We start from the raw sequence: 13,753 nt of genomic DNA, 5'->3' as shown, positions 1-13,753 counted from the left end.
GAACACTTCCAAGATTATATGAAACATTAAGCAAGTGAATGGAGAACATTTATTTTCCCATCTCACATCCCACCTTAACATTGGATTTCTCAGGCTTATCTTCACATCTGCATTATAACTGAACATTAATTGTGTTTTCTTCTGTGTTTTTTCCTGTAGATCAAAAAAGTTCCAATCTAGAGCCTCCCCTTTCATACCAAAGAGTTGTTTTTTTCACCTCTGGCATCAGCTGAGCAGCCAGGAGCTGGCTGCAATGCCAGAGACACTGATGGACTGCGGGGACACGCTGCAGCCCATGGACCTCTGGAAATGAAGATGAAATGAGGCTCCGTTGTGTGCAGCACATTGATAAGATTTTGGCCCCCATTTCAGTGTGACCCAATAGGTTTAAATTGCTTCATTTCTCAGCCAGCCAAGAGCAAATGGGTGGTAGATGTGATATGGCTGTTCACTGGAAATCACCCTTGATTGATTTACCTTCTCCTCCTCCGCAGTGTATGGGCTCAGTATGTGGCTAGGACACATAAATTACAGAGAAAAAACCTTTCATGGTTGTGTATAGTCTATATATGTTGTCACCCCATCAGAGGAGAAGCTTTTATGAAGTATTAGCTCTAAGTGTATACAGAATAGAAATGATAATTTTTATTTGCTTGTCAGAAGGTAAGTCACATTTCAAAGTACTATTTGTGCATTAAAATCAAATAGAACCAGGTAGCTTTGATCTTTTTTTTAGTTAAAGAAACAACCAGAAAATGCTGCTGCTGGTTATCAAACCAAGAGAGTTTTTAGGAGAATTTTTGTTTTTTTGAAAAGAAATAAGAGCTGTGAAATTAAAAAAAAAATCAGTTTTCATTAACAAGATTTCAACAGTTTGGGATTTGCTTTTGCCTTTTTTGAAAGAAGATACAAAGATGTTTCATTTGAAAGCGTTTGCAGAAAAAAAAAAATTCTACCAGCACTGTTACATTGTTATTTCTGGGGGCTGAGTAACAAGAGATTGGAGAACTCCTCCTAAGAATCATTTGGGTGATTTATAAACTTCACTGCGATTGGAACATGGCCCTCATTTCAGGCTGTAATACCCACAGTGCCACCCCCTAGTATTGAGAACAATCACTTGAACCCAGATTAAAAAGAATTGAGATTAACATCAGCGAATAAAGACAAGGGGTGGGTCTGTCTCGGGTTTGTGCAGCATGTGAGAGCACAAACTGACTGCAGACTGCATTTCCCCAGGGACACAGCACTGACATTTGTACAGACACACAACAGCAGGAGCTGGGCACAGAGCAGGGTCTCTGCTCCAGCCTGGCTGGGATGCACCGGAGAGCCGGGCTTTGGCTGGGAGAGGCAGCTGGGAGAAGAGAAAGGGAGGAAAGGGTCTTGCAGGCCTGTGCTTAATATTCATTAAATTGGGGTTTAGATCAGGTAAATTTGGACAAACACACAAGGTGAGATTTTTAGATTCTTTATCTGAGTATTGAAGCTTTTAGGACACTCGTAGTCCACCCATCTCTAAGTAATGTCTCAAAGTGATTTTCCATCCTATGCTCAAAACTTCAAAACTACCCCAAGTGGGAAGACTTCTTTTTGTCCATACCAAAGTCAGCTCCCACTGAAGGCAATAATTTCCCCCCCTCTCTCCCCAAGGTCAGTATAGATTTACAAGATTCAGCTCTATTTTAACATTTTAATGTCCCTTCAGTTCTGAAATCTGCCGTGCTTCTCTGGTAACTGTAGGGTAAATAGTGCGTAACTGCTGACTGCAGGAACCCTGGAGAAAGTTACCACCACAACATTTGATAATTAATAGTTACTAGCAAAATTCCACTGTTCATATCAATTTGGTGAAAGAAGAAAGGAAATTGATATATTTTGAACCATAAAATATTACTCCTCCAATGCAATACGAACTCCCGCAGCATAAAGACCATCCCTGCAAACCACTGCCAGAAATCCCTGCCAGTCTCCCAGGATCCCAACCAACTCCTCCCCATTTTCCCCAACCAAAGCTCTGCACTGAGCAAAGCACACCTGCCATTAATCTCAGAGCATTACCAGCTCTCAGCACAAACTGGTAGTGCTGTGGCTGGGGGATGATGTATGGGGATGTCACCAGCTCCCTCTCCTCCAAAACATGCCCCCTTCCCCTCCTGCAGGCATTTTTTATGGGCTCCAGTGACTCAGGCGTTCCAGCTCTCCCAGCCATCCCGCTGGGTGACAGGAGGCCAGTGGCAGCTGTCCCCTGTGGCCGGTGGGGACGGGAGGCTGCAGGAGGGAGGCAGGAGCTGGGCGTAATTAACGGGACAATTGAATGGGTTATGCCTCTCTGATTTCAATTAACCTCTGAACTTTGCCGTGACAAGATCTCATGGTTACCAACTAACTTCAGCAAAAAACAGATGTGATAACTGGTTAATCCAAGATCTCAGGGTATCGTCGGGGTTTGACGGGGCTCTTCTCAGATCACTTAATGCTCACCAAAAGAAAAAGGAGCAACTGTGGGTCTGATTATTGTATCGGAGCCAGAGTCCGATTTGTTCCCATTTCAAATCAACCTCAGGATTCAATAATGGTAGAAAAATTAAGTCAAGAAACCCAGAGAAATATATTACTGGCATTAAGGATGCAGGCATTCAAAGCGGGCAAAACAGATTAATGTATACAGACAGATAAATAAGAAAAAATATCTTTGTTCAAGAAAGACTGAGATAAGCACAGAGCTGACATCAAGGAACAAACCAATCTGGCTATGTTAGGAATAGAGCTTCCTATTATTTACTCATGTATTTTAGAGAGCACTTTTTAGTTTTAAAATCAGCACAGAGTTTTAGAGTTTCAATACAAGAGGTTATTTTAAAATCCTCTATGAACTACAAAGATTTCTAGCTTACAACAAACCTACAACTAAGAATTAATATCAATCAAAGGAATGTAAATTTTTAAATTAAACATATTTTGCATTGTTCTGCCTTTTAAATTCAGACACTAGAGAGAAAAATCGTGGTTTTGCTGGCCTTTCTTTTCAGTATAATTTTGTCACTTAAATTGTTGACCCTCTTTGGTTATTGGAATAGATTTAATTGTGCTATCACGAGTAGGGCCGACATGGCCAGAGAATAAACTGTTATCACTTTGCCTATTGGCTTAAATTAATTTGCTCTTAATATTTAAGCAGTTATAAATGAAAAATTAATTTATGATAGTAGAGCCTGCATTTTCATGTAGTTGCAGTTACAGCACCAGGTATGAGAGACACAGAAAGGTATCGAAGCAAAACCAAAGGTTACAGTGAAAAAAAGGTTATAAACTCCAGAAACCATGACCAGACTTATAACATCTCAAACAGATGTGTTATCCCATAAGCAATTCCAAGCAAATTTGAAAAAAAAAATCAGTGTTGATGACTGGATAATAAACCTCAAATACATTAATAAAAATATTAATTTAAAAAGAAAAACAATGCAGAAATATTTAAAAGGTATTAAAAAAATCCACTGACTGAACAGTGCAGACTATTGTCAACCTCTACTAAGACTTTGTTATGCAGTTCTTCGTAGCTTAAATACCACAATTCATCAAATTAATTGCAAGCCTGCAAATTTCTTATTCATAACAGTAAATAACAACATCTATTAAATAACTTCTTGCAATGAAAATCTCACTGCCTAGGCTGATATTATGATGTGTTTTTATCCTAATGGATTTAAAGCACCTACAGTAAACAAGAGCCAAAAGTCAAAGCTTTTTTAAAGCAAAATATGCCATTCTTAATATGTAAGAAATGCCTTTCAGACACTTGAAGATGCCCATGTCACAGCAGACTTCAGTTCCTTACACATTATCAGCCCTATCTAATAAAGGCTCATGTCCCAGTGAAAGAAGCATTTGGCTCTTCTCACCTAATCAATAACATTCAGGAAAAGTCCCTTCTTCCAGCAGCAGCATAAATTACCAGATATATGCAAATAGACTTGACAATGTTAATTGCCAGGGCTGATTGGTGATTAATTTTTTGATTATGATCAATCATTCCACACGAATTTTAATAAGACATTCCAGGCAATCTGCAAATTGGTAATAATTAGGGATCCCAACCAGTAACGCATCCACAGCTAACTAAAACACATCCCTGTGATTGAGCCTGTTCTGTGAACAACAGGCTCCAGTCTGGAAGAAGAGAAAAGGGAAAGATCAAAAGCTCCAAAGCCTGCTGGGACCACGGTGTCACCTCTAACAAGAAGTTCCTTTTTTGCCAGTTTTAGGCAAGATGGGGTTTGGCATCCTCTAGCACAACCGGCCACCTTCTTCGTGTCCCTCAGATGGTCACAAATTAAATCAGAGTTTCAGTTCCATGACAATGCCTTGGAAATGTCGCCTCAATTCACAGTCTTCCAGATGGGAAGATGAACACAAGATCCCAAAAAAAAACCAACCAAAAATATTTCTCAGAGCAATCCTGCCAGACCTGCAGGGAACATGCCTAAAGGCAGCACACAATTAGATTTTCAGGCCCTGCAAATTAAAAAAGGGCCAAACAGAAGGTTCATACAATATCTTTTCTTTCTAGTGCACAGCAGGCAGCAGTACTAACTTTTTAGCAACAAGAGAAATGTTTTCCCTGTGTGACACTTGTTTGTGTACTTTATGGTGAAAGTTCAGACATTGCTGTAAATACAACAGCTCAAAATGCAATATGATTAATAATATTTCCTTTTAGAAGGAATTCTCTGGCAAACATAAATATCCTCATACAACACTTTAAACCCAAACACTATTGCTGTGTACAAACCAGAAAGTGCAAGTGACTGGAAGAGGGCATGAAGTTTTTTAAACTTTCAGAGCAAGTGTTTGACTTTGCTCTGCATTCTACTTGGACAGACAGACCTTGACACCTGCGAAGAGAAGCTGAAAAGGCATCGCCTGCTGTCAAAAATGAGTGAAATGCAAGTGAGGGGTATAGAGCAGAGTAAATTAAGGGCACATTGTATCTCAGCACTGCCCTGTCATGTTCAACTAATACTCAAAGCTTTTGAAATTTCTGTCTCCATGGCCTGATTCTGATTTGCACAAAATACCCCTCTTTATGTGTCAAGAATGTGTAAAGGAGTTTGAATATAAATGAAAATAAATCCCTGAGGTCTACAATTCTTTCAGTTCTTTCCCTGCTGCCAAATGGACCATTTTATGATGAGGTCCCAGGTATTTGCTCTTTTATTTGAAGAGCTTGCAGTTAGTACAGTGTAAGTAGCTCAGCTTTTGCTTTTATTAAAAGGACAGACTAGGATTAGCCCCAAATTTTATGTTAAATTTTCTGACACAAGTTAATTTTCAATTGAATGTTATTTTGCACAGGAAATATCTTCTTCCTGAATAAGTCATCTTTTCATCAAGACACTGAAACATGGTTTTTACAAAGTGCAGTTTTAAGTGAAGCTTTTAAACAAATTGGGAAATATTTTCTTTTTCTCCCAACAGTTCAATAGGACTGCCAAGCAGTAAAGAAGTGCGTGCTTGCTGTCTTTCCTACATAGCAAACAAGAAATGCTTTCAAGCAACACATATTCCTGTGGGTTTTAACTATAAAATGGTTTTTATCGAGGCGTTTTGAAAATCTTCGCTCCATCCTTGCCTTAATCTTCTAATTCCCAGCCAGTTCCAAGAATTTTAGACACTTATAGAGGGAATTTAGTGGCCACAGCAAGCACAGAGAAACACGAAGAGTAAACATGAGCATGTACCAAAGGAATTTACCTTAGACAAACCCAGCCCAATTCTTTTCCAGTTGTTCCAGTTCAAGAACAACTCCTCTATAGTCAGGGGAACAATTCTACTGTTAAACTGATGTGTTTGATAAACATATTAGGTCCTTATTTTTTAAATTAATATTCCATTAATCTTTCATTTTTTTAAATTCTGCATATTTTCTTAAACCAAATAAATTAACAAATGTTTAAGTTCTCTTTTCAGCTGAGGTTCCTCACAGTTCCCTTTATAAATCTCGTTCAGGAAAACTGAAATGCTGACACGTTCCTTGGATTTGGTCTGTCATTCCCCTCTAGCTCCTCGCACTTGTACAATTCACAAGGTCATGAGTACAAAATGTGCTTGCTAACTTACACAAGAATAAAGCTGTCAGATGGGCTGAGGGCTCCTTGTGTACCAGTTTAGTGAAATATGATTATCCAAGCTGTAAAATGGATAAACCTATTAAATTAATAAATCTGCTGCCCTGAAGACTACGACTGATGTCGTTGCCTTACCTACAAGGCACCCTTTCTTAAATTAATACTTGATAAAGGAGTAAATCTTTTAAAGACACACACTAAAGCTTTGCATTGAAGAGTTATCTTTTGTGTTAGAAACTGTAAGTACTTTTTACTGCAATGGATGTGAGAGGAAATGAATTCCAGGGAAAAAAAAAAAGGAGTCTTAGAAAATGTTATTACCCAGCTAACACTGTGGGCTGCTTCTTATCTGTACACAACTAATCACAGCCCTGTTTCTTTTTTTATTCTAATGTGTGAGTGGATTTTAGTGCTCATGAAAGTGAAGGATAATTAGTAGGGTAGTGGATAAAGTGGAAGGGCACTGCCTTATCAAAGGCAGATTGGGTCAGCTATACATGGGCAAAAGAAATCACGATTTTCTTCTTTCAGCTGCTTTGATTTATTACTCTCAAGGTCCAACAATGAAGTTTCACATCAGGGGAGAGAGAAAGAAAAAGAGTTTCAAAGGGTTCATCCTTCTTGACTTCTTAGAAAGCCTTTAGCATATTGTGTTTGTTAGGGCCCAAGATCACTGTTCTTTATTAATAGTCTATTACACAGACAACCTTGCAGAAACAAAAAAAACACTCTACAAGGCACCGACCAAATTTAGGCCAAGACAAAATATCTGTTGCTGAGATTTTACAGTCCAAAATAAAAACCCTAAAAAGTGGAAGGGAAATGAGCACAGACATACAAAAGGAGCTGCTTTAAGATCACATGGCAACCAACCAGCAAAAATATGGAACAGAAAACAGATTCCCTGATCCACCCCAGGACCCACTGATAAACTTATACTGCAATAATGTTAAAAATGAGACAAAAATAAAATCTCACTGCATCCAAAGGCATCCAACATTGTGCTCAAAACTCAAAAGTGAATTTGTAAAAGGAAACAGGAAATGAAAACTAAAGAGGGTTGACATGATTACGGGGTGTTAATAAGAAAAGACATAAGCCAGGGGCCTTGATGTACAACTAGACAACAAGAGGTTACGTTTGGAGTCAGGGCTATGCTAATTTGCAAACTTGGGTCCATTTCATTAAGTGAGCTGAGAGACAGGCTGTCTCAGTCCAGCAGAGAGGGATCTCATTATCCATGTAGGGAGCAAGAGATAAGAATCTTTTAATAATTGCTGGGAAGTTTTTTTTATGATGATATGGAATGCCAATTTATGCCTCTCCACTCAATGTGGATAAAAACCAGCCTCCTTCACAGTTCAAACCAGCCCCCCTCTGGCTGTGGCCATTAGGACAGGGAGGGAAAACAGAGACTAATGTGCTTGCCCAGGAGACCAATGCTGCAAAACTCCATTAAATGCATTTCATATTGGGAACATGTTTGTTTACGATGGTTGGAATACTTTGCCAAGGCTTTTTACTTAATTTTTAATGGGCACAGCTGTAGGATTTAGGGCCAAATCCAAACCCCAGTGCAGCCAACGGGCAGGACTGCTACTGACAACTAGCCTTTGGATCAAACCCTTTACTCACTCCTTCTTAAGGAATGGCGCTGAATTGACACGTTTGGAAAAACTTGAAGAGCTTATATTACTTTGGCAAAAGCATTGTTTGCAGTGCTTTCCCTTTGGTCCCTCTCTCATAACACAGCCACAGCAGCCATGAGAAAGGAGATTTCTAGCAGGTAGAGGTTTGTACAACTACTGCCTTCCCTGCGAGAAGTATTGTGCCTACTTCAGGCTAAGCAGAGCACAGATTTTGTGACAGGGACAAGTTTAGCCTACGAGAGACTGACTTTGAGAGGCTTGTGCCTTTCACATGACAGTACCAAATACAGTTCTGACCACCTCTAGAAGCATTTGCATGAAAAAGAAGGGGTAAAGTTAGACAAAGTCTCACACTTATGTTTTACTACATAATATCTGCTAAAATCTGAGATACAGACACAACAACTTAGCAAAATCACACTAACAGCATTAATCTTTTAAGAGTAGGCTTTTCCCTCTGCACAAACTTACACTGCAAGGAAAGGAGGAAGCAGAACTATTTCCACAGTCAAATCTGTTCCTTTGGTTGAAGTCCCTGGGTTGGACTGTACATTAGTGTTGGAAAACACTGTCCAGGGAACTCTGAAGCCGTGCTTATCTCTAAAGCTGGCTGCATGATTTGTTTTTATGCACTGGGTCAACCTAAGGACTACGTACAACTTATCTGTCTCTGCAGCAGGAACTAAATTATAAGGCTCTCTTCAGCTGACCTTGCCTCTTTTCCCAGTTTCTGGCTGTTCATGAACCATCTTTAATTTCCCATATGCCCATTTGCTATTGGAAGTCATTTGGTCAATATCTTTGTGAAAGGCACTCCCAGATTTCCCTTTGCAGGCAAGACTGGAGACGGATTGGGAAAATGGAAACTGATTTTTTTGGATAAAAATTTCATGTTTTGGGTCCTCAATTTGATGGGAACAGCATAAGAATCAGCTATGTGGGCACAGTTACTCACCCAGGATGGCAACAGTGCCTCCAGTGAGCATTTAATGGCATTTATATTTGAGGAAAAAAAGAGAAGAAAGTGCTGATTTAAGTGTGCTCACAAGGACAAGGTTAGTCAAGGGAAACCCAGAAGTCTGGAAAGAGGAGCAGAGGGCAGGAGTGGCACCAAAGGGCACACATTTCTCCCTGGAGACTGTGTGGCTGCCCGGGGACAGCTCTCATCACATGCCAAGCCAACAGAAAGTGTCCCATCCCAGACCTGAGACTGAAGGTGCTGCAGTACATCCCATTCTTTACTCACAGCTGGAAGAAAAGAGCTTGAGGTTTACACAGAGCACCTTCTCGCAGCCTCACTGCAGAGGGGCCTGAGACAAACTGTTTTTAAGCAGCTGGTGTTCAGTCCTCTAAACTAACAGTGCCCACCACCACTATCCCACCCCTCAGGGCTATGAAGAAATACGGGCAAAGGCTGCAGTAGATCATGCCCAGCCAATATTAAATGGCTCTAATGAAGTTTACATTACACCAGTCATCTTAAATGCCCAGGTAAACACCCACTGAGACACGCCACTGAAAGTCTTGGTCACTGGGCAGTATAAGCATGGCTGGAAGCACCAGCCTTGTGCCTGCAAAACACCTTGAGTTCTTGATATCCTAAGACTTATCCTGTAAGTCTCATCACTGTCCTATAAAGTGATGTTTGCAGTCCCCTCTTCTAGTATTTTTTAACACAATGGAAAAGCCTCTATAGTAACCATGTTGTGCGAGCTTTCCTTTCTGTGCACTTAAACCAGAGCTGAAGTATCCAAATAACATAGTTTCAGACTTTGAGAACATTTCAGTAAATACTAATCAAGCCACTAGGCAAATTCTATCACTTTTTCAGCTTTGGGTTCCCCACATCTATGCAATTGCTGTACTGTATCATACTTCACCCCAGGCAGCAGTGAAATGATGTACATCACCCTTCACTTTTAAAAGCTTCTATCTCCCAGTCATCCTTGCTAAGGATATTCCAAGCCTTACTTTGCTATCAAAGACCTCATCATGGTAAAACATATGGTGATCTTTCCAAGTGGATAAATGATTTCCACTAGGGGTTTGTGTGAGACTACTGAATTCAGTTTTGCTTTTGAATTAAGTCACCAAATTTCAGCCCAGATATTTAAAAAAGAAAACCTAAAATTCATAATGTGACACTCCTGAGGCTTAACGCTGGTTCCTCTGGTCTCTTCTGTCTACTGCCCACAGGTTCCTGTTTTTGAGTTAGAAGCATATATCCCAGTTACCTTGGCCTGAGTTTATTTGCAGTGTATGGAGATAAAAGTCCAGCTGTAATATAATTGGAATTAAGTGGGGTAATAGGCTCCAGATTTTTAAAAACATATTAAAAGGAGATCTCTCTTTCTCTCTGCTTATTTCTCATAATTAGAATATGAATTTAAGGCACTATAAAATTAATAGAACCCTGACTGGTGACTGAAGTCTCCTACACAGGCAGACAGACAGCCTGTCCCTGCCTGTGCCCTCCAGCTGTGACTGTAACCCTACACATGATAACAACGGCTTTACCTCTAGGCAATCTCATTTATTGACCCTTTAAGAGGGATGTTAAAAGACCAATTGAAACTAATAATGTGTAATGCTTTCCGTGAGCTCAAACCTTGACCATACGCAGAAGATTTTAAATTACTCACCTCATTACATGCCACAGAAAAGCTGTGGGAAAATCACCCTCTACTACTGATGAGATACGTACACACACATAGGGAGATTTGCAAGCTGGAAGTGCAGATATGGTAAAGTCACCTTTAGCCTATGATGGCTATGGTTTGATTTCATGTTTTAGGGAGGTTTTGATAAACTTGAATAATAAAACTATTTTTCTTGTCCCATTTCCTTGCAAGGTATTTTTGGCCTGATGCTGGTGTCCGAGCAGGTCAGGGCAGAGGGGGCCATAGTCTGCAGATGTCACAGCCACTGTTCCATGGCCCTGGGGCTCTGAAAAGGATGCATTGTGCATCTAGGACCACTTAGGAAAAAAAAAAAATCTTGTTTTCTGTGCTCTCATTTCACAAATAGGTGTAGTCATATCTGGAAGGCAGTGGCTGTGTGTTATGAATGCAAGAGGGAGGAGATGGAAAGGGAGGCTCTTGTTAGCAGCTCCTGCAGATGAGCTATTGTGCCCAGCCACATACCTGTAACATGTACAAGTAAACCAGATCCGTGCACACAGGCATATTCACTCAAGTGTAGGATATGATATAATTATAGCCAATTAAATCATTTTCTCTAAGACGCTTTTTAGAAATCAAGCTGTTACTTACTCATCAGGCTGTCAGTAAACACCACTCTCTCACATACAACATGTTTAACTTCTGCTCAGGTTACATTACTTGAACACAATCTTCACGGTAATTAATGACACCTCTATCAGTTCCCAGCTTTTCCGGACCTCTGCAAACAAGCAAAAATAATAATTGAGGGAATTTTCCTTTACCCATTTGATAATGGGAAGGCTTGGCTAGTTTGTTTGCTTTTTACTTACTATTTCTATATTCAATACAACTTCTACAGGTGGGGAGGGAATCACTCTGACCCCAGTCCTGGGAATGCTCAGTCATGCCAGCACCTTCAGGTTAGGGAACAGATCACAAAAAAAATTGAGAAGTTCAGCTTTACAGAGTTCAAGGCTTGCTTTGCTAGGTGTGCATTTGAAACTGATTCCTGTTCACTTCACAAATATATATATGTTCATTTTGGGTCACAAACATACTTATTTTTGCCAGTACATATATATACTTATCTGTCCTGTAAACACATACAAGTGAGCCCTGGGCCTGCAGCCCAGCTGATTGCAGTTCTGGGCGTTATGTTAGTTCTGGCTCAGTTTTCTGAAGTTATGTCTACACTTTTCCCTTGCATCAGGCAGTTCTTTCAGAGTCACTTTCTGTTGCAGTTATAGATGAATAATGACGTATTGCCTGGCCCGGAAATGTCAAGTGGACTGGTGAGAAGTGCATTTTGTGATGTTCCTGGCAACAGCATCACTAAAATCCAGTGTGCAAAGCTGACAGGCTGTCTTAGCCCCTCTACAACCTGGGCTTGTCCTCAGCATCTACCAGCCAGGCCCACCTTAATTCATCACAATCCGCTTCTGTCTCTATCCTAAAAAAGACATGGAGCTTAAACAATGTTATTTAACCTCCCGTGCCCTCTCCCCATATTTCTACCAGCGCCAAACACCCGTAAACTCATTCCAAAAAGCCACACATTACCCAACCAATGCTGCCTAAGGAAAGCATTCAGGAGTGTTTATGGGGCAGCTGAAGTGTAATGATTTAGTAGATGTTTATAAATGTTTATACTGTACAGATTAACATTCCCCAGGGGGCCTGTAATGAAGAGAGTGCTCCAACTGGAATCAAACCAGCCAGCCTGGGCTGAATGAGCATGAATGAATCCTGCTGGCCTACCCTCACGAGCTGTTTACTCAGTTTGAACGGATTTCCTCCATCCATGCTCCTTATTTTGGGAGAGGCAGTACAGGAATCTGGTCTCAGAAGAAGCACAGTTTGGAAACATGTTAGAAAATCCAGCCTGTCACTTGGATCATAGGAATTACTCACAAACTGCACTATACAAAAGAACAAAGAGCCCAACCCTTGGGCTGTGGAAGTGGAGGCTGAAACTCCTGTTGGCTTCAAAGGGAGCTGGGTCTCACTCTCAGAACCCAGTTTTCAAACATCATTTCCAAGTGAAAATCATATTGAAACAGCCAAGCCCTGCTACTGGGACTTGGCAATTACAATTTGTTTCACATTAGGCCACTATGGTAAAAAAACATGACTTGAGGTAGTGAGATGTGCTGGAGGCTCCCAGCAATGGCTGATGAAACACTGAGCTACTGTGGTGGGCAGCTTCTCCAAGTGCCTCCCTGAAGGTGATGGACATCTTTTATTCAGAGTAAATGAAGGAACAACTTCAGTTTGTTGGCTGATGGCCCAAAGAGTAAAAATATCTGTTTCTGGTCCTGGCTGCATGAAATGCGTTTTAAATTGCAGTCAGTTTAACAACATGAACACCAAACTCAAAAATTAAGGCTGGGAACTGGTGGATGAAGCTGGGCCTGCCTTGATGCCTCAGAAGCAATAAGCAAGCAGGTTTTAAATGATCCTAACAGCAGTGATGACTGGGAGAAGTACAAGAGGAAGATAATTTCTTTTGGGGCATGGTGCCAAGTGGAAAAAAGTCAGCCTTTGAAATCACAAGTAAAGAAACAAACCCCTCTGGATTTCTGCTGTGGTCAGGAGAGTAAGATTTTTGTACATGACACATATTCAGAGAGTGAAACATCTCAAAGGGTCCAGGGAAGGGTGGGAAGAAAATAGAAAGGATGATGACATGGCCATAGTCAGCATGGGCCAAAAAGAGTGGCCAGAAACACCAAGCAGAGTGAACTGTATCTTCAAGAAATCTATATCTTCTGCTGCCAATGGATTTCTGCAGAGGGCCTTCTTCCAGCTGTGCTTTTTTTTTTTTTTTTTTTTTTTTCTGCTGTGATAAGATTTCTCACTTCTCCAAAAATTATTCTACCTCTGGCTCTGACAGTGACATGCCTGCATTGGACAAACAGAAGCACCATGCACTTCAGGTGTTCTCAAAGTAAAATACCAAATATTCCTCGCAAACTCTTAAACCACAGCACTAGAGGCTGAAAATGTGTACTGTGATTCTGGAGCCTATCCAATAGGTCAGAGAGATGGAGAGGGCTCAAGACATAAAAGCATTACTTTCAGTGGCTCTCTGAGATGTTTTTAAAGGTGCAAAAATAAGTTTGCTTTGAATCTTGGATGGAGACAGTGGACGAAGGTAATTTTGTTTGCAGTGGTTTATTTGCCCATCTCACGAAGCTGTCTGAGCTCGTTACAGTGTTTGGCAAACACTCCTGGTACAAGTTCTGTGCTGTAACCCCACTTGGGTCTTTAGAGCAGTGGAAAAGACAGATATTTGAAATCTTCTGGAGCA

The 13,753-nt window shown here is 40.6% G+C and overlaps 1 long non-coding RNA gene across 23 annotated transcripts in view; it reads right to left on the bottom strand.

The window, feature by feature from the left end:
- Positions 1 to 13,753, bottom strand: part of LOC109144308 — a 136,668-nt gene that overhangs the window by 45,990 nt on the left and 76,925 nt on the right. For 21 of the 23 annotated variants that reach the window (XR_005603461.1, XR_005603449.1, XR_002044981.2 and 18 more), the window contains 2 exons: positions 11,274 to 11,357; positions 11,053 to 11,182 (listed from right to left, as the gene is read on the bottom strand). The exons of the other annotated variants lie outside the window; for them this stretch is intronic. This is a non-coding gene — a long non-coding RNA (uncharacterized LOC109144308). The remainder of the gene's footprint in view (positions 1 to 11,052; positions 11,183 to 11,273; positions 11,358 to 13,753) is intronic. 23 annotated transcript variants of the gene reach the window in all.

This window comes from Corvus cornix, chromosome 20, assembly GCF_000738735.6.
Source record: "Corvus cornix cornix isolate S_Up_H32 chromosome 20, ASM73873v5, whole genome shotgun sequence".
Lineage (NCBI taxonomy): Eukaryota > Metazoa > Chordata > Aves > Passeriformes > Corvidae > Corvus > Corvus cornix.
Note: the sequence above shows the minus strand (reverse complement) of the source record. Positions and strands in the feature narration are given on the sequence as shown.